Genomic DNA, 23,832 nt, shown 5'->3' with positions numbered 1-23,832 from the left:
TGTGCGTCTACACATGCGTTCATATTGTACTCCGTAGTCTTATTGCCGATCATATGTATAAATGAATAAACCGAATGCGAGGAAACTCGAGAAACAGAAAAGTTGCGAGAGAAAAGAAAGAGACATACGAGGAACATATTACAGTTCAGGAACATATCGCGTTGTCATAATGTTCGATAGTTGCGACGTACGATCGGCCTGTGCGATCGAAAAAGACAGGATCGACAGAACTGTAAACCACGGCGGCAATCAGTACGTGTATACACTTGTGTTCGTAGACGTTACAAAACTTTTACAGGACGTCATTTTCACGCTGCGGAAATAAAGATCATCAAGAAATGTGCCATACAACAATTTTCTAATAAATATATCATGAAAAGAGATATAATACTAAACATAATCTGTTATGCAATTGAAAAGCTCATGAATAAATTCATTTTAAATATAAATTTAGAACAATTGATAATATGGATTTGATAATCATTCGAATATAATAGAATATCGAATTAGGCTAGTCGAACTAACCAGCGCGATAATTGACCCTCAGTTTCCGTTGTCGTGTCCGTCATTAAGAGGAAGTGTGGTTAGTCGTAGGCACCCTTGAACCGAAGTGAAGTATTCGTTATAGTTATAATAGGTCGGCTGCATAATAACGCGAGCGATCGTAACTGAACAAATGGCGAAAAAAGCGAAGAGACGTGCGAAGGGTGGGTGAGTCAGGGTGCGAGCCGTCAGGATGTTCGCCAATGGATAGTCGCATGGCTGTTGGCGGCAGTCGTGTCGCGTTGCACCGCGAGCGTCGCATCGCGTTATTGTAGAAACGATGCTTCGGCCGGTCGTTCATTCGTTTGGTCACGCGAGCTTATTTTTCTCTCCTTCCCTCCCTCCCTCTCCCCCTCCCCCCCTCTCTCTCTCTCTGTCTCGCGCGGCTGCCCCCAAATTGCCCGAAATTATTGGCTTCTTTTGTTTTCCCGTCATACACCGCATGGCTCGCTCGTTCGCTCCACCGTTCCATGTCATTTCTACCTGTCCCCGTGACGCTCTCCACTTCCACATATACTTGTCGCTTTTCCTCTTTCTTTTAACTCGTCCCTCTTTCCCTCCGATTACGCCCCCGCGACTTCTGCCGCGATGAGTTTCCTCCTACTGGTTTTCCTTCGAAGAGAATGCTCGCCGAGTTCAATATCCTTCGTCATACGCTGCGCCTCTCGCTTTTATGTTAGCCGTCGTTTCTCGCCATAGAATACTGTTATTAAACCTGATATAGGACGAAATGAAGAGGGTGATGAGTGCACGACGGGTAGGTATATCCGTTGGGACAAAGTTTGTGAGGACTGATATATCATGATTAAGGAAAATTACACAAGCGAATACGATACCTTCTTATAACACGGAAAAATAACATTTCTGAGTATTACTAGGTGTTAACTAGAGTCCAAAAATTAATTCGAAAAATTAACTCCAAAATGATTAATGCAAGATCTTTAAAAAAATGATCTTTAAATTTATTATATTATTCTATCACAGTGATGCATAACTTGCGGTCCATCTGTAAATTTTTTGCTCGCCAGCTCATAGCCGAAAAAATATAAAATCATATTTTCTATCTGTTAGTCATAATAATATACTTAATAGATTTAACGGAAGTCATTTCGAAAGTCGATCGAAAATTCGCGAAATGAAAGAAACTACAGCGGTGCAGGTAGGAGTTTCTTGGCCCGAGGCACTCAGTATTGTATCCATTGTCGTCGTTAACGTGCGACATTGTGACGTAAATGGTCTGTGAATATTACGTCCTTTCCGGAGCCGCTGCACCGCGTCGGAGCTTTTCTTCGATCTTAGGCAGGTTTATGAGAGGGTAAAGTAACGATTTGGTCGTGGAAAATTCCGGACGAGTATTGGAAATTTTCGAGATTTACGCGCTTCCGACTTCCGGGAATACGCCGCGACGCGCCGAATTTACGGCGGCTTTTCAGCGCCCGCCGAATTCCAAGGATACCTATGTATGCCGCGCCGCGCTCTTCCGCCAAGGATAACACCGTCGAATTCTATATACGCCGCATTCGTAAAACGATGACGTATCTATTATAATCAGATTAAAAAATATTACCGTATAAACACGGAAAAAATGGAAATTAAATACTGCGAACGAGAAAGATATATCGAAAATATGTTTGTGTGCTATTATTTATAAAATACAGCGTGTATAAAAAAATTTACGCGATAATATTATCCTTATTAATAACTTAAAAGTTATCATGTGATTTCTGTGGAAATCACGTATGCCTCTTTGAGAAACTCGATGTATCGATCCAAGACATTTTTTACGTGTATTGTCGTCGACAGACGTCGTGATTAACAATTGATTTAAAAGCGCACTTACGCGAGGAAGAAAAGATGTTTACGGATTCACTTTCGTTACAGAGCGCACGTCGATTTAAGTTTAAGAAATTGCACAAATTTATGATCAGTTCTCCTGAGATTTCCGATCTCAGTAGCTCCAGAGAAGGGAAAAAAAATCGACGTCGATTGCAGAGGGGACCGCGTTTGTTGCTTCGCCTTTAAGGAGGTTTGATTATTACTTTGGAGTCAAAAACGTGACTGAAATAATTGTCATTACAGCGATTCCGAATAATATATAATATTAGTGTAATGAACAACGTGAATCAACGACTCGAGAGTCGTTAAATCAGCCTTTTAATGCCGAGTGTATACTTGGCAACGTTACGCTTTGCGATGTGACGAACAGTGACCGGCTATGGCGAATGATAATATAATTTAGTATTTCGTCATTTTCTGTTTAGTAATTTTTCATTTTCATGTCTGTTTCTTTACGTTGAGATGAATTCCAGGTTATATGAAGTTGGCTCGTATCAGCAGTCATGAGGCGTTGCCAAATCTGTTATCACTAATGCAATCCGCGAAGTAAAGGTAAATTTTGTAATAATAAAGCTTTAAATTCATACAGTAAAGTCTGATTTTTCTTTATTGTACACAATTGTTGATATTTCATCTGTCAAATTCTAATTTTTCAAAGTTCTAAATTGACTGTGTAATCGGTGATCACCTACTTCGGAGCGATCATTTCTCGTAAGCAATATACTTCAAATGATTCAATTTCATAATAATATTACAAAACAACTATATGGTCAATATTGCTCAAATTTTGGGATTATTTACATATACAGTATTTATTTACATCATATAAAAAAATTAAGTCTCTAAGTTGATTTTCGTCTGACAGTCGAAACTTCCTTAATGCATATTCGCGTTTTTCTAGGCGCAACAATCTTCGTTTCGTTTACGATCACCGAGTAAGGTGATCCTTCGATATCTCCATCGAAAGCAATTAATAACGTTAATCCGGAGAGGAAAACGGATGGATAAACGCGGGAAGGAAGCAGCCGATACCGTGCGAATGAGGCGAGTTGCGCGAACGAAGAGATGAGATGACGAAAGATGGAAGACGGTTGGAAAAAAGGAGCAGGATGAAGAGGCGGCAAAACGTTCGACCCGAACGAAGATTGACTCGGTGCGTGTGGGCCCGCTCTCCCGGCATCAATTAGACGGCATCTAAAGTGTGTGCACGTGCACACGTGCGCTCATAAACGGATGCACACATACAACGAAATGAGCGCGGATCGTCCATTGTGCTCCGCGTTCGCCAAGATGGCCGGCATTAGCTCACCGTGGCTTGCACAGACAACGGCGCAGGAAATCGACAAAAAGTGCCCAATCGGGTCCGCTAAGTGTCTCTGGGTCGCAACGACTGCAACAATTAACGATCATCGGGCGAAAATCATTTTATGTTTTCATCTTGGCTGGTCCAAGCGTCCTTCGTCTTTCACGAGATTGTCATCGCCGCAAATCACACGCGCTGTCAAATCTGCCAATGCGATTTGCCGTTACATATTTCCGTTGATTATAGAAAGATTTAGGTAAAAATACCATAGTATTTCACAAAGACGTGTAAATTTTTCGTAAAAACTTGGCGAAGTTTTGTTTAAATTAAAGTATGTATCTTATATTATACAAGTAAAATTTTGGCGTGCTCACAAATTAATATTACATAAATTCACGTTCAGCTTCTTACGCTACTACATACAATTCCGTAATTAATAATAAAATGCAATTATTATTACCAAACTCTAAATTCATCCCCGAAAAAATATTACAGTCCAATTTGCTCAGACTGCTCTAATTTAAATATAAACGGATGGTAGAAGCAAAAGACGTTTACAATCCCGGTAGAATTGCAAGGTAACATTTCAGGAATAAATTTAAAGCGATGCCCTTCATTTACTTACTAAGTACGTAACAGTGGCTCACTAAAATGTGCACGTGCTGTACGAAGTAAAATAATGAAATGCAGTAACGCGCGGAAGAATATAAATGGAAAAATTAGTCAGACATGCTCTGTGTTAATACATTCCTAGTATGTAGTTTTCTGTAGATTAGTTAATGTTTGTCTGATGGTGAAATTGATAACATTTTGAATTACCAAATTTTAATCAATTATGATATGTGTCATTGTTATAAATCATTTTAATCACTGATAAAAAGACAATACTGCAGTATATATCAAGGACCTCGACCGAAGGTTTTTTTCAGTTCGGTTCCAGTTCTGGTTTAATAAAAATCTCAAATAAATGTTCGTTCCAGTTTCAGTTTTTTTACTATTATAAAAAAATATGAAACCGTAGAAATTATGGTTTTTTTAATGATTTTTTTCGGTTCTACTCTTACTCATTTTATTCTATTTATTCTTTAAATTTATTCTATTAAGGAGAGAGAGAGAGAGAGAGAGCGTGTTCACCCATCCAATCTAGAGAGCTTAGTAGGAGAGAGGTGTCACGTGATTCTGAACAAAAATTACGTAAACATTATTTTAAACACATTTCTCTCGGACTTTTCTTACACCTTATTTAATTCTTATAGCTAGATCTCACTTATTACATAAAATCTATGTATGTATTCTTGAACTTTATGACTTATTGTTAGAATAAATTCTCGCAACATATTGGTAAAGAAAATCTAAATGAAAACAATGCTAGTACCTTAAAAATAGTTTTCATTAAATATGTCTCGCAATCTCGCCAGATTCCTTATATCATATGAGACGTTGAAGGTATTCCGGTTAAGAGAGCCGGCAACGATGATATTGGATTAAACATTCGTGATTTTAGCGAAGAAACAGGCAGAACAAAGATTAAGAGCAAGAATAAAGATCAAAGATTATGAATCGAAAAAAGAAGAAAAAAACCGTAAAATTTTATTGGTTCGATTACAGTTTTGATATTACAAAATGTGAGTACACTTTCGGTTTCGGTTCATTGAAGAAAAGGATTCCGAAACGATTTTCGGTCCTGATTTCGATGCGGTCCGGATCCTTGGTACATATATTGCATTTGTCCTCTACCACTTTTTTTTCTTTGTTTCAGGCGTTGTTTCTACGAAAATTTCTTCCGCAAAGTTACCGGCGCCGTTTCAAAGGAGCGACGATCGCGCGATTTCTATCCGTCGCAGAGATGTAGCGATGCTTAAAGACGTTTAGATGCGCGTGAACAACGCGATTCGGTCCGTTCTTTTTGGATTTCGGAGTATTAAGGAGGACAGGGGGACGCGAGTCTTTCTCTCATGGTCGAAAATAATACCGAGAACAGGCCCTTTGGCGGTGACGGTTTCTGTATAGCGCCGGCGCCTATGTTTTTGCTGTGTCCCGTTTCCTGCACGTCTTTTGCCTCCCTTTCCTCGCCATGTATTCTTTCTGCAGACTAGATATACTCTGCGCGACATGTGAACGTTGACATATGTACATATTTATGCGTAAAGTGCGATAAGCACTTTCCCATGTCATTCACGGATCATTCCACTTTCGTCGAATGAGAATACTTTCGAATGGTCTCAAAACGAAAATGGTTAATAGAAAGATATTTTTCTATTTTTGCTTAAAAACTTCTCTGAATACAATATCACTAAATTTCATATTTAAAAGAAAAAATTGTTACCGTAGATTTAGTTTTTTTTTTTTAGATACTATCATTCCTTGAATTATATTTTTTTTTATTCTGGAATTCAGCTCCTTTCGCAAGGAACATATTACATCATAGATCCATTTCTCAAAAGAAGAAGAACTATCAAAGAGCTATCTTCGAATACGTGAATATAGGATTTTGCGCAAAATTTCTCCATCTTATATCGTAAGAAACGCGTCGCACCTGTGCGACAAATTATCGCACAACCTTCTACCTACCTTCTACTGATCCTCCAACGATAATGCAAAAAGAGAAGAGACCATATTTCTGGTCGTAGCTTGAGAAAAAAACAGACTGCAGCCGAACAGTTCGTCTATCGTGTGTTTTTTATAATGTACCGCGCCACAAAGCACGTTTTCGGAATTATTTGGATAATATAATTATAACTTCGAACTATAAGTTCTTTCTGCAGCGTTGCACGTGAACGACGGAAATCCAAACGAGATCCGACTTGGGACTAAACTTCAAGAAGGTGTCCATCGGACGCTAGTCGATTATTATAATTATGGTTCGTGAGGAGTGAAGTCTCGTCTTTTGCGAAGAAAATGCGTAAAATTATAGGGTAGAACGGCTTCTTTAGCTTTGCGTACTACAATTTGGAAAATCGGTTGGAAACCAACTAGGTCTCGGCTGACCCTCACGTTTCACAGGAAATGAATATGACACGCTGTTGTGCAAATGTACAATTTTTGTATCAAGATAATTCATATACTGCTCCTTATACTAAATTTGTAGTTGTAACATTTATTTCAGACTTATTCAAGAAAAAATTTGTAAATCTTTTTTTTTTACAAAATTGATAAAATAATTTATACAGCTTAGAAAGAATATTACGAATCGATCGATAAAAATTGCGCAACAATAGAACTTTTTATTAACATTTTTTTTCCACGTTTCTCCCTTTCTGTTAGGACGAAACCAGAACGAAATTAATAGTATCGGGTCACGGGGACGCGAGCAGGACACCGAGGAGACTCCAATCCTCTCCATGGGTCCTTAACGAGAAAATAAATGCCCGCCAATTTTTCACGAACGACAGCGGCACGCCCTTACTCGAGACTACGCGAGGTAAATGAATTTTTAATTTTACGACTCCAAATTTTTCACCAGCAGGAAAAACCCGAAAAAGCCGACCATCGTTATCACGGGACAAAATTACACGGCTTGCACTCCAACGCGAGATATTAATTCTTTCTTTCCACCCTTGCGTTTTTCAGCCATTCTGCGTCCTTCGTTATGCATGCTTAATACCTAGGGAAGAAAAAAAGTATCATGCATTTGTTTTCCAGCAACGAATTTTTAGTTTATTAAACTCCTTTACAGGACAGGAAACCACTATAACGGCGCTAAAACATACTTTGAGATAAGGAATACGATGAAAAATAAGGAATTATAACGACAGTAAATCAATTTTATTTAGAGCTCTTAATATTAAAAAAAAAATATTACTATTAATATTATAAAGCTGAGCAAATGGGAGATATTAACTCCTTAGGGAAGATATATGTAGCAGAATGGAGGTACAATTTCTCGGTAAAACCGGTAAGTTTTAAAAAATTTTACGTATAACATAATGCAGTTCCTTATTATAAATAAATTCTTACATGCAAAATTTACCAATCATAAAATTGATTAAGAAGAATCATTCACACAATTTAATTCGGAGAATCACTCAAGGTCTGGAATGCGCCTACATTTGCAACAGTAATACTTAATTTTTTTTTAATTGTTCGTTTTTTTCATTATCACAAAGATAACTGAAAAGAGCAGCTGAAACGTCGATTTGAATTTATATATATATACTAAGAATAAATAAGAATTGTTTTAGTTACATATACAAACAATAACCGTATAATAGCTCTCATTTGCCCGGCTTCATTATAGAATTATAATCTTACTCAAGAAAAGACTATAAAATTTTAAAAATAGACTCACATTAATTTGACAAAACTAATAAAACGATTAAAATTATACAATTTATAGTTACGCATAAAGTTGATAGTATTTATTCTATCTATCTTCCGCACAATACAATGCTTTTCGTTCTGATAATATTATTGGTTATATTCTTTCATTATAACAGTCTCAATAAGTCCATAATAATACATTTTTATTTAATGACTCATCATGTTCAATATTTTTATCATTATAGATTTATTGCGATTGTTATAATGGAAGGATAATATTACCAGAACGAAAAGCATTGCATTGTGCCATTTTTTGCGTAACTATAAATTGTATAATTTTAACCGTTTTATTAATTTTGTCAAATTTGCGTTTAATTTCTTTACACTGAGGATGACCTAATAATAAGATTGAAACGTATGTTCTAAGAATTTGAAATACATAAAAATCTGTAATTTCTTCTTGTTATTTCTAGCTGTTTTAGTTTATTAATTATAACTTTTATATTTACATAAATGTACATTAGAACTCGAAAAGTGTGTTCACATGTTCAAAAAGAGGTGATTTTACCGGAAATGTGACCGAATTGGAACAACTACGTGAATATGCAACGTCATGAATCATATTCCCGGAAGAAGTACCACAGTATCCTTCCGGTTTATCGAGAGGGCATTCATTATTCTTACTGACCAAGTATTGGCTGTCCGGCCAATGACTCAAGATCCGAAAGCGAGAAACGGATCTGATACCGGTATAGCAGACGTCAAATTACGCGTATGCGGATTATGATTGGAGTGTGCACAATTTAAAGACAAAAACGCCGAGATCCACCGGAAGCAATAGTAGTTTAATGCTCGATGCACGCGCTACATGTACTAGATTTCAGCTTTCTTCACATAAAGTATGATTTTATTAGAATCATAATTTACAACATTTGAATCGAGCATATTTTTGTTGTATGTGTCATCATTAAGTAACATTAATCTTTAATATATACGTAGTTACTCATTACCAAGATATGTATCAACTGTATAATTTTCGTGAAAATTTTCATGACATATTTAATTTGCTTTTAGGACGAAAGCTAGCGGGTCAGATGTTGTGAGAGACAGCTTAAAGTGACGGGTCAGCAGGGCCCATACCCCACCTTCACGTTCACGAGAACCTCAAAATTTCGTGGCGCGCGTTTACGGACTGCTCGGCGCCCGCAAAACCACAGAAACGACATGTTGGCCTTTTGTCATGCCGCGGCTGTCTGCGCAACAAAACTAGGATCATTATTATTACGTCACGCGAGCGTGTTGCACTGCAGTGCTGTTTTTATTGACGAGGAAGTCGCAGATGGTGAGACATTGTACGCACCTTTCAGGTATCTGTCGGAGGCGATTGCCGAACAATTTTTCGCGCCAAAATCATCGCCTTCCGGATTCAAGAGCCAAATGGGCTCATTCGGGGAAAAAAATTACTCAACCCGGAAGAAACGTCATGCAGCCGCAATTGTTCGCCAGAAAGATACTTTGAATTTTGTTTTATTTAGGAGAATTGAAAAGAAAATACGAACGCAATGAAGTATGAACTTAAGGCACGAAGAGTGACGGCAGTTCCGGGGCAGTCTGCGCAAAACGATGGAGGCGTCTAGCCGGTGCCACCGACACTCTCTTATCGATCATCCTCGCGTCTCGTGGAATGGAAGTCTTTCGTACCGTGGAAATCTCTTAAGCGAAAATTTTCGACTCCCAAGCATTTTCCTCGTCGCAGAATCACGCTCTTTTTCGGTGACCTCCTCGGTAACCATCGATCACTGACAATTTCTTTTGGGTTTCTTCCCAAGATCCTTGGCCTCTTTCTCTCGAGAACGAAGAAAACGGCTACGTAAAAAAAGGCTCTGGCTCTGCTGGGAAGAGAGAAACAGAGATCGAGAGACAGAGAGAGAGAGGGGGAGGGGACAGAGGGAGAGAGAGGGAGAGCGAGAGAGAGAAAGAGATAAAGAAGATAGCCCTGACCATGCCAAAGCACACAAGCTCCAGCGAGCCGTGAAACTCTCGTAAATTGTCGATTCATTAGCAGGGCTAAAAAAAAAGCTCTCTGCGCACTGCCTTTTTCGTAGCTCCACCCCCTTGGAATATCGAATTAAACGGGCCGTGGCCAGGTTATACCTCGCTCGTTATACAAATATATATACATATATATATATATATATATATATATATATATATATGCGCTTATACACGCGTGCGTCGCCTATACGCGTGTGTACGCGGTCATTTAGGCGACTACGCGACGAAAAATCTTCCAGGCGATTATAATGTCATTTGTAGACGACGAGACGCGACGCGCCGTCACGCCCCTTCCTCCACGGTTTTCCGCATGTGAACAACTCGTGAAACAACCGCAGCCGCTATTCCATTATGCGACAGGATGGAGATACCGACGATGCTGCCAGGAAGTGCTGCGGACACGAGCGAAATCGTTTCGTGGATTTGCGATTTGCGGAAATGTCGCTTCCACGCGTCCACGCCAAGGTGTTTGCATCCGTCATGTAGAAATCCACTTGCGAGTCTCTGCAATGAGACTGAGAAAATAATATAAAATATATTATAAACGCGCAATACGATGTCGTACTTCGTTCTCGTGTTCGCTAAAATGCGATTAATTTCATCAACGCTCGCACGAAAAACGAAAAAAAAAGAAACGCCACTTCAACGAGGGCGTCATCCCAATGATTTTCAACTCAATAATGTGAGGCGTATCAGACGCCCTCGATTAAACGTAATTCTCAGACTAATTTAATTTTTAATTGTGAACAAAAAGAGATTGCGAAGAGAAAGGAGGCAGGAAAGCCGGTTAGGGAAAATGAAATAAGAGACATCCGTTAAGAATTGCGCAGACCAGAATTTCACGGTCGGTATCTACCGATGTGACCCAGCGACCAGCCAACGATTGAGAAGCGGGGGCTGTCACGTAGGTACCGACTTTTTCGAATCGACGGACGGCCACGCATAGTTATTTTCACGACATCCGCGCGGCGAAAGAAGCGACTATTCGCTATGGTCCGGTGCGTGGCGATGACAGTGGTTCGGGTGAAATTGGTCACTATGCTGCCGCGACGAAGGCCGTTGCGGATCGACCGTAGTTACGGTTAAGCAGTGTCCGCGCGCATAATTTCTATGGTTATCTGTCATTCGTCCGTCCGTCCGTCCGTCAGCGGCGCGGCGCGGCGGCGTCGTGAAACCGTCACGTCGCCCGCGCTGTCTTTGCCGCTCCTTGATTTCAGAGTGTTTGCGGTTTCGTGGGTGCAGATTTTTTGCATTTTAATTCTTCGTCATGCGGAACATTGTCTCCAGGTAGATTAAAAGAACATAATGACGATAATAATGTACGACTAATTGAAAATTTGTAATAGTCTTCAGTATTTTAACAGAGGAGAGAAACGTAGAATTAGAAAGTCAACTTATAGCTTCGACAAAGCCATGCCAGTGTAATCTATCTTTTATTATATTGTATCTTAATTATTATCTTCTATGTACATTATGTTAGACTTTCTCTGAACGATATAAATGTCAAGATGCTAACCGTAAGAAGCCAGAATGACGTAGTTAGAACGATTCGGCAATTAATTGAGCGATTCGAACGAGAGCGAATTATCAAATGACAGCCATGAGGCCTCTAGAATGTCCCATTAAACGATGATAATCCTTCTCTCATGATCTACGACCATGAGACGATGATCGCGCTCGCGCATTTACGTCGATTGCAATTAACGACGCGTTAATTACTCCCGCGCACGTGACAAAAATACATTCATCTGTCCATTTAACGGCGTCAGCCGCACGCGGCGGATCTGAGCGAAATCACCTCTACCCTCCCCCCCCCTCCCCCATCCCCCGTGCTTCACGTCGTCAGCATGCGTCTGCACGTTCCTCCCTCGTGCACTTTCCGTTTCCCGTGAAAGCTAGCAGCCGGTCAACGTGGTAGGGGTGATTTAAAATGAAAAGGTAATGACTTGTGACCGGAGATGATTTCGAGTGGCCGCGTATCGGCCGGACAATGGTCATTGTTGGCCAACATGGTCACGCTTCGCAGAGGGATGATCGCCGCCGGCCGCGCGGGTGGCATGATTTATTTTTGGTCCGCTCTTAACGCACCGCCCGTGTACCACCTATCATTGGCGCTAAACACAATCGACCCATCGTTCTGCCTCAATGAATTAACCGTCGTTACTGAAATCGAATGCTACGTGACGGACGGTTTTAATGCTCTTTGATTTCGACCGGTCTGTCGTGTAGTACAAATAAATTTTTTAGATACTTTAGTAAAACCGTTCTTTTCATTTTTCAATTGAAAAAAAACATTTGTTACAATATGTTAATTTTTATGTATATTTTTCACAATACTCATTGTCAGTGTGGTAGATATACAAACAATGTAGAATAGCATCGAGTAGTTAATCGTTACTCTCTTATGTCAAACAGAATTTCTTCAAGTAATAATTGAAAAATTGATAGAATTTAAAGAAAAGAGAAATAGTGGATCTTATTGCTGATTTTACTTTTTGTTCACCTTTTTGAAATATCTCGCTGCACGCATCTGCAGACAATGAATAAAACTATAAATTATGCCCCGTCATAAAAGGTTCACGTTATCCGTGATCTGCGATACAGTTTTTGTGCTTGATTTATCTTTCGACGGTTGCAGCGCGCCAGTTAACATCCCACGTATCACTTTCTACGATGTTAGTAACGAAGGCACGGATTCTACTTCGCCTGCTTGATCACGTACATCATATTTTCACATATAATCGAAACATTGACTGCAGCGAGAATAATCCTATTCGTACCTACACATAGGCGACGTCGAGCATCATATGACTGTTACATGTCTAATTAGATAATTGCGAAATAACGTCAATAACAAGACGATCTATCTATTAATCTCCATTTTAACTTGAGAAGAACTGTCTCGAAGCAAATATTACATTTAGGGCTGGGTAATATTTAAAATAGTTCCATTTTAAATATGTATTTAAAATGAAAATGACATTTTGCATTTTCTATTTTAAATTTTTGGAAAATCATTTTCATTTTACATTTGAAATGGAATCATGTCTATCATTTAACCATTTATAAAATAGGTAAATGTTAAATGGTTTTTCTATGTTTTCACAAATTTTCTCTAGAATCATTGATGTATAAGAAGAATCAAATCCTATTGGAGCCAAAGATTTTTGTAAATATTCAAACAAACTGCAAATTAAATTGTAAAAAGAAAATTAATTCCAGATAGTCCATAAATATCGAATCTTAATAAAAAAAATGAATGTTCTAGTTTTATATAAAATACTATATAGATTTCTAAAAATGTATATTACTCTTAACATTTAATTTTGATCGTAACCAACGCTTCTCGTATTAATTTGATTTATTCAAGTAAACGGTTCCATTTCCAAATCAATTAAAAAATTTTAAATATTCTTGTCAGAAATACTTTATTTATAATACTGTAATCAGGGCTTCAAATTCCGTTAAAAATGGATTACAAACGTAAAATACTTTTAAAAAATGTATACTACTGACGGAAAGTTTTATGAAAACTACATAGATTAAAACGAGATCTTAAAAATTCTTAGTTTTTCATAATAATATAAATATTCGTAGTGAAACATAGAATTGCAGAGCGTTATTTGTTTGAAAAACCAAGAAATCCTCTGCCCTCAAACAACGTCTCGCTACAAATATCTACGAAAAATTATGGATTTCTGAAACAAACAAACCTATTCTATTGGGTTGTTCGGAAAGTAATTTCGTTTTTTCAACTGTTTATGACCACTTGAAAGGCCTGGGTTTAACCTCGAAGCTCGATATATGGGTTCATTTTCACAAAAAAAAAAAACGAAATTACTTTCCAAACAACCCAATATATTCCACTACGAAAAATTAAGAATTTCTAAGACTTCTGTCTCAATCTATATAGTTTTTATGTACTTTTTTGTAAAAATTTTTTTTCACTAAGGCAGAAAAAAATTTTGCATTTGAAAACTATTTAAAATACTTACCTATTTATTTATTTTACATTTAAAATTCAAAAAACCTATTTTGCATTTTAAACTTTTTGCATTTTAAATTTTACACTTTTTAAAAGTATTTTACAATTAGTATTTTAACTGGAATTCAAAAGGTATTTTATCCAGCCTGACGGCATTTGATGTAATGTCACGTCGATCGTATTGCATTTAACTATTTGCGCGCCGACTCACAAAGACATGTTTATCTTATTAACTATTTATAAAAGCTACGAAATTTACAATTAAAGCTACGTTATTTAATACATTATTTTTATTATTATTGTATTTTTATTTTTAAAACAATTATTTTTTTCGGTTCTTTCTCCCTTATCTAATATTTCAAATATCTCTTTACATCATATTCCCATATAACTAATTCAATATGTAGTTGCGTCATCTTATCTGCGAATATACTTTCTTAAGATAAATTATTTGTTACTAAAGAGGATCCAAAAACAGAATCGAAACATATATAATTTGTCCTAGGTATACACGTAGTCTGTGCTGGTTCTGAAAGGCATTCTATTTTATTGATTCTTTCCCTTATAAGATCTGAAGACACGATAGTGTTCTGGCGTTAAGACAAACAAAAATATTCTGCCGATAAGCAGGGAATTCTTCTTAGCATTTCCTCTAAACCAAAAATTTTATTATTATTATGTAAATGTTTAATAACTATACGATTAACATTTAATTCTCTGACACGTTCTGAAATGGATTTTTGTCCAATGATGCTTGCAAATCTGTATTTTTCAGCTTTTTTGGTTGTCTGGAGCGATCTTTGTCGTTAACATTGAAATCACCACTTTTGAATTGTTTAAATCAATATTCACATGTCTTAATTGGAGCAACATTACCATAAGTTTCTATCAGAATTCTGTGACGTCGTTTTCTTTTGATTAAAACATAAAAGCAACACATGTCGAAAATACTGTTTAGGAAACTCCATTTTTTAAATGGTATAACACGAGGTTTACTGCGTCTATTATTAATAAATAACTAAATATTATAGAGAGTAATAATAAAGCATTAAGAAACAATAGCTGCGATTGGAATATCTTCGACAACACTGACATTAGTATCATCTTTTGCAAAACCTTCAAAACTAAATCTCATACTCCTAATAATAGTTATTTAATTCTTCTTTAAAACACATTATTATATTATATATAATAATTATTTTAATTTTTAATTTGATACAATAAAGATAGTACCACTTAGATTTTATAATTTGGTGCAAAAGGTTCTTTTTACGAGAGGGACGTATTTTTAACGCCTTTTTTTCAATAATACACGAATCACGTGTCCTTTTGTGATCTCAATTGGTAGGAACGCTATTACGTTTCACCGTGTAACTGCTCGCAGGGCTGACATACTCGCGTGTAAACCTCTGCATTGGGAGAACTCGTCCTCGGTGCTCGAACTAAATCTCCTATCTATCCTTTTAGTCGCGGATGTCGGAAAAAGAGGAGTATGCGTCTCGGTGAGATGTTGCTGCTTCGTAGAGGGCTTGTAAAGGGTTCACGGCACGGCGCTCGATAGCGTGATTTATGGGACTCGCGGCGGACGGGATGGGACGGATCCTGCCACCGGCCGATGAGAACCACTGTTATGGCGGAGACAAAAGGACCTCCTGATACCAAGTACGGATGGACTGTCTGTCGTCGCGCTGTCAGTGAGAGTCTGCACCGCCGTTTTGTATATCCAACAAGCCCGGGAGAAGAGGAAGATAGAAATGGAGAATGATGCTCGAAACGAGAGGAAGAGAGAGCGAGAGCGACGAGTCGGAGGCGCCATCTTAGTCTGCATTCCATTGTTTTAGATGATTCATACGCGGGCCCGGTCCCGGAGGGCCTTCTAATTTATTAGTTTGAATATCGAGCGGAGCCAGCGGGAGGAGGTGTACGTGGAGGCAAGATGGAAAGGAAGGTGAGAGAAGAAGAGGTCAAAGGAAGGAGAAAGAGGAGAACGAAAAAGTCGAGACAGTAGAACGACGAAGAGCAAGAGGAGGCTGCTATCTGGGTGGCCGGGGACTGTCTCTTGTTTATACTCTTGCCCTCCCCTCTCTCGCCTCCAGGGGCCCACCTCCTGCTCCCTCCCTCCTCCTCTCTCTTTCTCTCCTTTCATCGTTCTCATCTTCTTTTATCACCACCTCCTCTTCCTCCTCCTTATTTTCTACTTCTTACTTCTTTCTTCGCAATGGACTCTACAGACGACTCTCTTTTTTCGATCCAGGTATTTAAACTCCATTTATGACTATATATATATATATATATATATATATATATATATATATATATATATATATATATAATTTGAGTGATGCTGACAGCGGAAACGTATTGCATCTGCACATGCATCGAAGTTATAAAGATATTAATACAATTGACAGGAGAGATAAAATCAAGTTGATGCATACTTTATACATGTCTTATTAGATATTTCAATTTTTGTCGTACTTGTTATTAAAGATGACGTGGTAACATAATCGGTTCTAATCAGCGTCCGCTATGAGATACTGCAGCGATTTTCCACGCCATCGTAACGAGCGTATTTCTTTTTGCTCTTGAAGCTTTGCTTTGCTTCTTTAGTCGCATTGTTCCTTCTTTTCGATGATTCAAACGTTACAGAGGCGCATCACGTACTCCAAATGCGCCGCGGATTCGAAACTTGCCGCGTTTGAATGACGCTCCTTTCTCAGAATTTAGCGAACAAATCGTGCGTCGTCGTGGCAAAACGTTGCGCCCAAACATAGTACTCAAAAGGAATATAGAAATACAGGCATATTCTTGGCGAATTGAGACTCTCATTCACGAAGAGTATATATACTCTGACTCATAGTCAGTAAGGCAAAAGTAATAGAGAAATTTTGAACACGTTCGTGTTAATTTTCATATTCACAAAAATTCATCGCGATAAAGCGTCTAAATCTAATTCTAAGAACTCGTTATTTGTTCGTGCAAACTACGTGTTTGTAGATTATTATTTCGTAAGTATAAATTGCAAAATTTTCATATCAAACAAATGTTGTCATTTGACAGTTTGAGACGCCATGTTACACAAAAAATGGTAAAAAATATATCAATTTTCAAAATTTTTTGCATTTTCGTTTTTGGTATAAACTTCACCTCACAAATATGTACTATTGCGTTACACTTTAATTCTGAAAAAGAATTTTCGAATCTGTGAAAGAGAAAAAAGGTATTTGTTATACAAAAATTATATGATTTAGTCGATAAGACGGCTTTAGTCCTCTTATGTGAGACTATAAATGTAAGATTCTACTAATGGAGTTATAATATTTAACGTGTTTTCTTAATGGCATTCTTATACTTTTCACAAATAAATTTTACGCACCGCGCGCATAATCCTTGATAAAGAGTTATATTTTACGTGTCACGCGCAACTTTTCAGAATTCTGTGGAAAATGTCTTAAGAGGGCATCGGCCGATGGGAATGGAAATAAAATGCAGCAACATGCAACACGAGACGCTGTCAAACGATTTAGCCTCGTGGCACGTATCTCGGTGCCTCAGATACAAATCTTCCCGAGAACGTTTCTTTCTGTCGCGTCTAAAAAAAAAAAATCAGAAAAAGATTCGTAGTTGCGGACGAGAAAGAGAAGAAGGAACTGAAAGGGAACGGATCCCGTGTGCGAGAGAAAGCGAGAAGGAGGGCAAATGAAGGGCGTATTGCGGCGAACGTAATATTCATCTCGAGTCCACGTCGAGGTCAGCGAGGCCATCAGCGGACTGGAGATGAATGAAAACTAGGCCCGCGCACTACAACGGAGAGAAGGAAAATAGTAGCAGAGAAGAAGTTGAATGGGGCCTTACGATAATGGGACTGGCCGCTCGTAAACGTCTGCGTAAAAAGGAAGAGCGCGGACGAGAACGCTAATTCTGCGACAATAAGATTTTTTGCTTGACAATACCGAGTCAAGGGTGCCAGATCATTACTCTTGCAGCTAATATACAAATAAGCGCGTATATCTCATGATTATTTGAAGGGTTTCCTGGAAGAACGTTGCATTTAACAATTTTTTAATTTCATAGGAATTAAAAAAACATGTAACCAAAATACATAAATAATGTTTTTCTATTAAAACGTCACTATTCATAAAAAAAAAATGATGGTTACAATATTTTTCTAGAGAGTCTTTCAATTAACCACGCATAATGAAACGATATATAACGAATAAACACATTGAAGAGTTCGAATTCAATTATACTACGTACCAAATAATTGTTTGTGTGTCAAATTATGATAATTTTTCAAATAATTTTTTATTACGTATTAGTAAATTGAAGTTGTTATACTTCAATTTACTATATTAATTAAAAAATTAAGTTGAATATATATTTTCGTGAAGCTTTGCTGAGTTTGCGCGGTGACAGTCGATAACGGATATGATGGCAGACTTTTCGGTGATTCGAGTTGTCGGCCATGTTTTTTCATCGCGAGTTGGGGGATGCAGGTCTCGAGTGCATCGTTCTTTGGCGAACCTCTCAGCTTCCACCTTGTCTCCTAACGAGGGGTGCACTCTACTCTGATGTTCTTTCTCCTTTTCTCTCTCTTTTTCTTGCCTTCTTTCCCTCTCACTTTAGCTCTTATTTCGTCTCTACCCAGCTGTATCTTGAAGAACATGGTCGCCAAAGACCTGTCTCATTCCATTCTCTTTTCTATTTTCAACAAAACAAAGATGCCTACTTTATTCATGCCATTTGCCTCTAGCTAATTGTAAAATTCGAGAAATAAAGCATAGCTTGAACATAATCTACTCTCCTTATTTACTACAAGAAAATAGACAATTGACACTGTTAATTGTATACATGTATATAATATAATTATATCAAATTTAAAACGTATATTGATTAAACAATAATATAAAATAATATAATATATTTGTGCAGAAGTTTATTTAAATTCACTTATTCGTTTAAAAGTTATTGACTTAAAACTGGAGAAAAATATGGTTATTTTGCTGCATAAAATCATTATAAATCAAATTGTTTATTTATATTTGATGTTTTGTTTTTAACAGTTGATCCCAGGGCATATTCACGGGCTAATATCATCAAATTTTCTGAATTGGGTGATATTGTACAGTCAAAATATCATTAAACTATTCTCTTCTCATTTAAAAATTACTGTTAAAAATATTAATTTCGACACTTTAGTATTAGGATTTTCGTCTCGAAATGATCTCTGCAGGAATCAATCATTAACAATTGTTACGAGAAGTTTAGGATTTTCTCTATATTGAAATAAAAGATTTTCTTTCGTGTGCTGGCATAATGATAAAATATAGGGAAGGTGATGTACCTTTGACTAATTTTAACATTTTTTTCTTGTACAAATTATATTTTGATATCTAAAAATTCAAAAAAATTCTAAAATATTTTTTAAAATGTTGACATTAACATATATTTTTTATAGATTTTGAAATTGTTATCTTTTGTATATCTTTTTTAACATTAAAAAAAAATAAAATTTTGATCATAGATACAACATCCATGTTGTATCTCTGACCAGGGAATGTACCTTTAATCAATGCATAAAAAGTGTATATAAAGATAAGATATTCAACAAAAATTTAATTTTATTTATATTTTTAATGTCTATATTTTTAATATAAAAATAAACTTTACCATAGAAAGACTCAAAGTTTTCGTTTTTGCACGGAACGATTGAATCTGGCAAAGATAGTGTCGTGAAGCAAGATATTAAACGTCAAAATTGATTTCTGTCAGGTTAGAACGCTTAGGATATGTTATTGTCGCTACTAAAGCCTGTAAATCACTTATCAGACTACTGTTTCTGTAGGCCGATCGATAGTCAATTCTGACTACCGATCTATAATGGACCAATCATAATGAGGCTGATTGATTAGTTCATTATGGATTGGCCTTTATGGAAATTACTTCATTCAAACGCTTGAAAACAATAAATGATTTTTCATGGGAGTAATTCTTTTCATTATTATAATTATAAGTTATAAAACACCTCTGGTGCTCATACTACAAATATATTTACATATATATTTACTTTTACAAATATCCAATGGATTTTTTTATAAATTCAAATGGTTAAAGGAACACCATGTTCCCCTAATCATAATGATAAGATATAAAATAATATTATAAGACTCTCATTTAATTCGCCTTAGATGAATGATCTTCGTGATAGTCAGTCTACTTAATATCACCTGCAGACTAAACCACAGATACTAACCACAAATCATGCCCTTCGATGAAATAATGACTCTCTAGTGGAGTTACATCTTCGCGGTTAATCCTCGGTGGCATGGCTTGGTGGCGTCGTTTATGGTCATTCGGGAGGAAGTATTGCCAATTAGTCAAGTCGTCCATCTCCGATAGTCCGGTATTGCAAACGGCGTCGCTGTTGGCAGTCCGCTCACGTAGAGATGGCAGAGTATCGTATCGTTCGTGCTTCGCTCCGCTACCGCGATAGGCGGAACGAAATCCGAAAACAACTGGTCGTGGTCACGACCGCCCGACAAATCCCATTGATTCTCTCTTCCTCTTGGTCTCTATCTCCATCTCTGTTCCTCCCTCTCCGTCATCTTTCGTTTCTACCTTTCTGTCTACATACATACGTGAACGGATGCGACTCCATCCATCTATCCTTGTCTCGCAATCAAGCTGCGTAGGCTGGTCAGTTTGTTCTAATCAGTGCTAACCGCGAGAGAGTGGGCTAACTCAATCAGCTAACGAACCTAGTTTTGCGCCGCCAAACTGACCAATCTCTACGTCAAACGTACCTCGGACGCAACCCTAACCAGTGCAAACACTTACCTCCCGGTATATCCGAGGCTCGCGCCGCATCGGTACCACGATCACGTGAATGCTTCCGCTAAGAAAGAATATCGCGCCGAAAATAAGCTATCCACATTTTTCCCGAAAGAGATGCATACGAGAATTCGGATATACACACAAATGCAGAAATACGAATCTTCTACTTGTATGTAAAATTTCCTTTCGGTGCGTGCAATTTTTAAATATTTGCAAAATCTATTTTCTTTCTTACAGATTTTTGCTAGTTATTTTAAAAAGACTGCCAAAATACGTAATTTTAAAAGATTTATGATTCCACGGAAAGAGGAGGCAGCTAAAGTATTTTGCTAAATTATTTACAAATTAGCTTAATAAAAACCTAAAAATAATTCTGTTTTAAACTATCAAAATAATTATTATATAAAGAACGCTTAAATTGGTTGGTAGAATGTCAAAAATGCTTTTTGCTGCATTGCTCATAATATATAATGCTCATTGTACTTGAGATACGTAATTACTTTGACGATCCAACAAAATTATTTTTAGATCTGTATCTATCTAAATTTTTAGATATTTTAGCAAAATGTTCTTTCCGTACGGTAGCAAGAATCCACAAAAATTAATTTCATTTCCGTTCTAACGCGTTTTTGACTATTTCAGTTTCATCATTTTTTCATTCGTCTCATACGCAATCTGTTGATTCTCTTTGCGTAGAAGAATAATGTTTCGGGGCACATCGAGCAATTTGCATGCGTGGCAAACGAGTAGACTTTATCATGCATAAATCCAAATTTGAGTATACCAAGGACAAGTCCTGACAGGGCAACGCAGCGGTATTCTTTCATGTTGGACCCTACTTCTGTTTGTCCCTCAGGATTCTTTCGGATGACGGCTGCTTACGGATTACAAGCATGATGAAGAAGTGAAAAGAGACGGAGTAAAAGAGTTTGCCGTCACGTCGGCATTGTCTTACCGGATCTGCCAAGATCACCCGCCGGATATGCGACCTCATACAAACAAAATTGTTTCCTACTCGGACACCAACCTTCTCCGATCAACTATCCCGTCAATGTTTCATGAATAATCATAGAATCGCAAAGAGCGATCGCGAGTCATACACAATAGGGAAAGAATTTACGGCAATCTCTAATTACGCTATTACTTGACACTATTTATGTAAAGATGCATAATAAAAATAACTCTACGCGATAATACGCATCGTAATAATTCTCTCGATGAAAATAGATATATTACGTTCACCTACACCCCGCCAAATCCTTGTACGAATTTTTAGACTCGAGTTAAAGCAATCGCGACTAGTGGATCGACGTAGAAAGCCGCGATCGACGATGCTCCATAAATTAGTAGCTCTTTTGACGAATACGTTCGAGAGTGTATCGCCATATCGCAGCTTTTCGCTTTCGAAAAGCGGCTTAAACGATCTCGCGAGGCGCGCCGCTTTTCCAGTTCGGGTACCAGACGTAATGCAATCGGTTCCCATGCCCATCACGAAGCCGGTGGCAGCGGACGACGCGATGTGCGTAGAAGAGATGTGATCCTTTGATCTGGCGCCGACCTACCGCGTGCGCGCGTGTACCAACTGACTGACTACGCGGCTTGTAGAGACCGGTATTAAACACGCTCGTTTACGAGTTTACGCGCCACGCCGCCCGAATTTCAGCTCGGAAAGGTCGTTATCGGGAGTGTTTGTCCCTCGTCGAACGCCATGGGAATACGCTACGACGGCCGATCGACGAAACAGAGGAGAGGAGACGAGGTGACGAGAACCAGCTCGATCGTGGATGTCATTCGATCGTGACTGACATTCCGAGATGGCCGAACGATGTTGAAACGCCCGGGTTAGCAACGCTACTGGCTCTCGCGACTGTTGGCAGGTTGGTCGATGATATCACGTTTTCGCTCAAATCCTACTTCTGATTTTCCGAAAATAAAATAACGAAAAGAGAGCAAATTTCAAGAGGAAATAAATAAATCTTGCGTATTTTCAAATCACCTACACGGGAAAAAATACTTTATATATATATATATAATATATATATATATTTTTATATACAATTATATACAATTGTATATAAAATATGTCAATTTTTTATATAATTATATATAATTTTTATAATCATATATGAAACATTTTACCTACTCTTAAATGTTAATATAACAGAATCTCGTCCCGATTCTTATTAGCGTACACATTGAGAGGAAACTATCCAAGTATATTGCGAAGCAAATATTACTTATGTTTTTTTTTTATATTAATTATAAAAAAATTTGATTATGATGACAAAATATACATTTCTATGAAATAAGTATGTCTCATTAATTATAAAAAAATAAAATAGATAGCTTATTTGCTAGGAATAAGATTTTATTTCGCCGTATTTTAATAAAGGTTTAATTTCAGTTTAATTCAAAATAAATGTATTTCTTACAAATAAATTTTGAAGTCTTTTCTCACAATCAGTGTAGTTGAAAGTCATATAAAAAAAAAATATTTCGATGAATCTGGTGATAATGACAGTTAGCGTTAATATTGGTAATAGGCTAGGGCCAACGAAAAAATTCTTCTGAAGCCAGAGAGTGGTAGTACTATATAGAAGCGAAAACCAATTAAGATATATATATCTATCGTATGTGCACGGGATTCCCCCTGTTGGCGTGACTGCTAAGAGATTACTTGACCTCTTGGTGTGGTGCATCGTGATACTTCGATCGATTACACAAGAGCATTAATCTGTCGTACAATCGATCCCCGACAAAAGGCAGTGACACCTGCGACACATATCGCCACGAAAGGTAGTGAGAGATACTCTTCGATACAATTAAGGGAAAAGAAAGCCAGAAAAGGAGACGAACTTTTAACGACGTGAAATAGCGCGACCGCAATCGCTCGTTGAATAACACCGACGCGGTTACGAAAACGCGACTTTCATCATGATGAAACTCGCATTGTCCAAGTCGGAGCAGAACGTGGGCTCGCATATTCCGCTCTATCAATTTACTACTAAATAGAACA

General features: G+C 37.5%; 2 long non-coding RNA genes across 2 annotated transcripts in view; one reads left to right on the top strand and one right to left on the bottom strand.

Annotated features, from left to right (window-relative positions):
- The window catches only part of LOC147910034 (uncharacterized), a 73,250-nt gene extending 63,135 nt beyond the window's left edge, over positions 1–10,115 (top strand). The window contains exons 2-4 of the long non-coding RNA XR_015544962.1: positions 2,853–2,931; positions 3,281–7,103; positions 7,359–10,115. This is a non-coding gene — a long non-coding RNA (uncharacterized LOC147910034). The remainder of the gene's footprint in view (positions 1–2,852; positions 2,932–3,280; positions 7,104–7,358) is intronic.
- Positions 10,116–18,081: 7,966 nt separating this feature from the next.
- LOC147910033 (uncharacterized) lies at positions 18,082–22,690 on the bottom strand. The gene is made up of 2 exons (XR_015544860.1): positions 20,236–22,690; positions 18,082–18,683 (listed from the first exon to the last, which is right to left on the bottom strand). It is a non-coding gene; the product is annotated as an uncharacterized LOC147910033 (long non-coding RNA).
- Between the last annotated feature and the right edge of the window lie 1,142 nt (positions 22,691–23,832).

The sequence above is a fragment of the Acromyrmex echinatior genome, chromosome 4 (assembly GCF_024713525.1).
Source record: "Acromyrmex echinatior isolate Ae372 chromosome 4, ASM2471352v2, whole genome shotgun sequence".
Classification (NCBI taxonomy): Eukaryota; Metazoa; Arthropoda; class Insecta; order Hymenoptera; family Formicidae; genus Acromyrmex; species Acromyrmex echinatior.
Note: the sequence above shows the minus strand (reverse complement) of the source record. Positions and strands in the feature narration are given on the sequence as shown.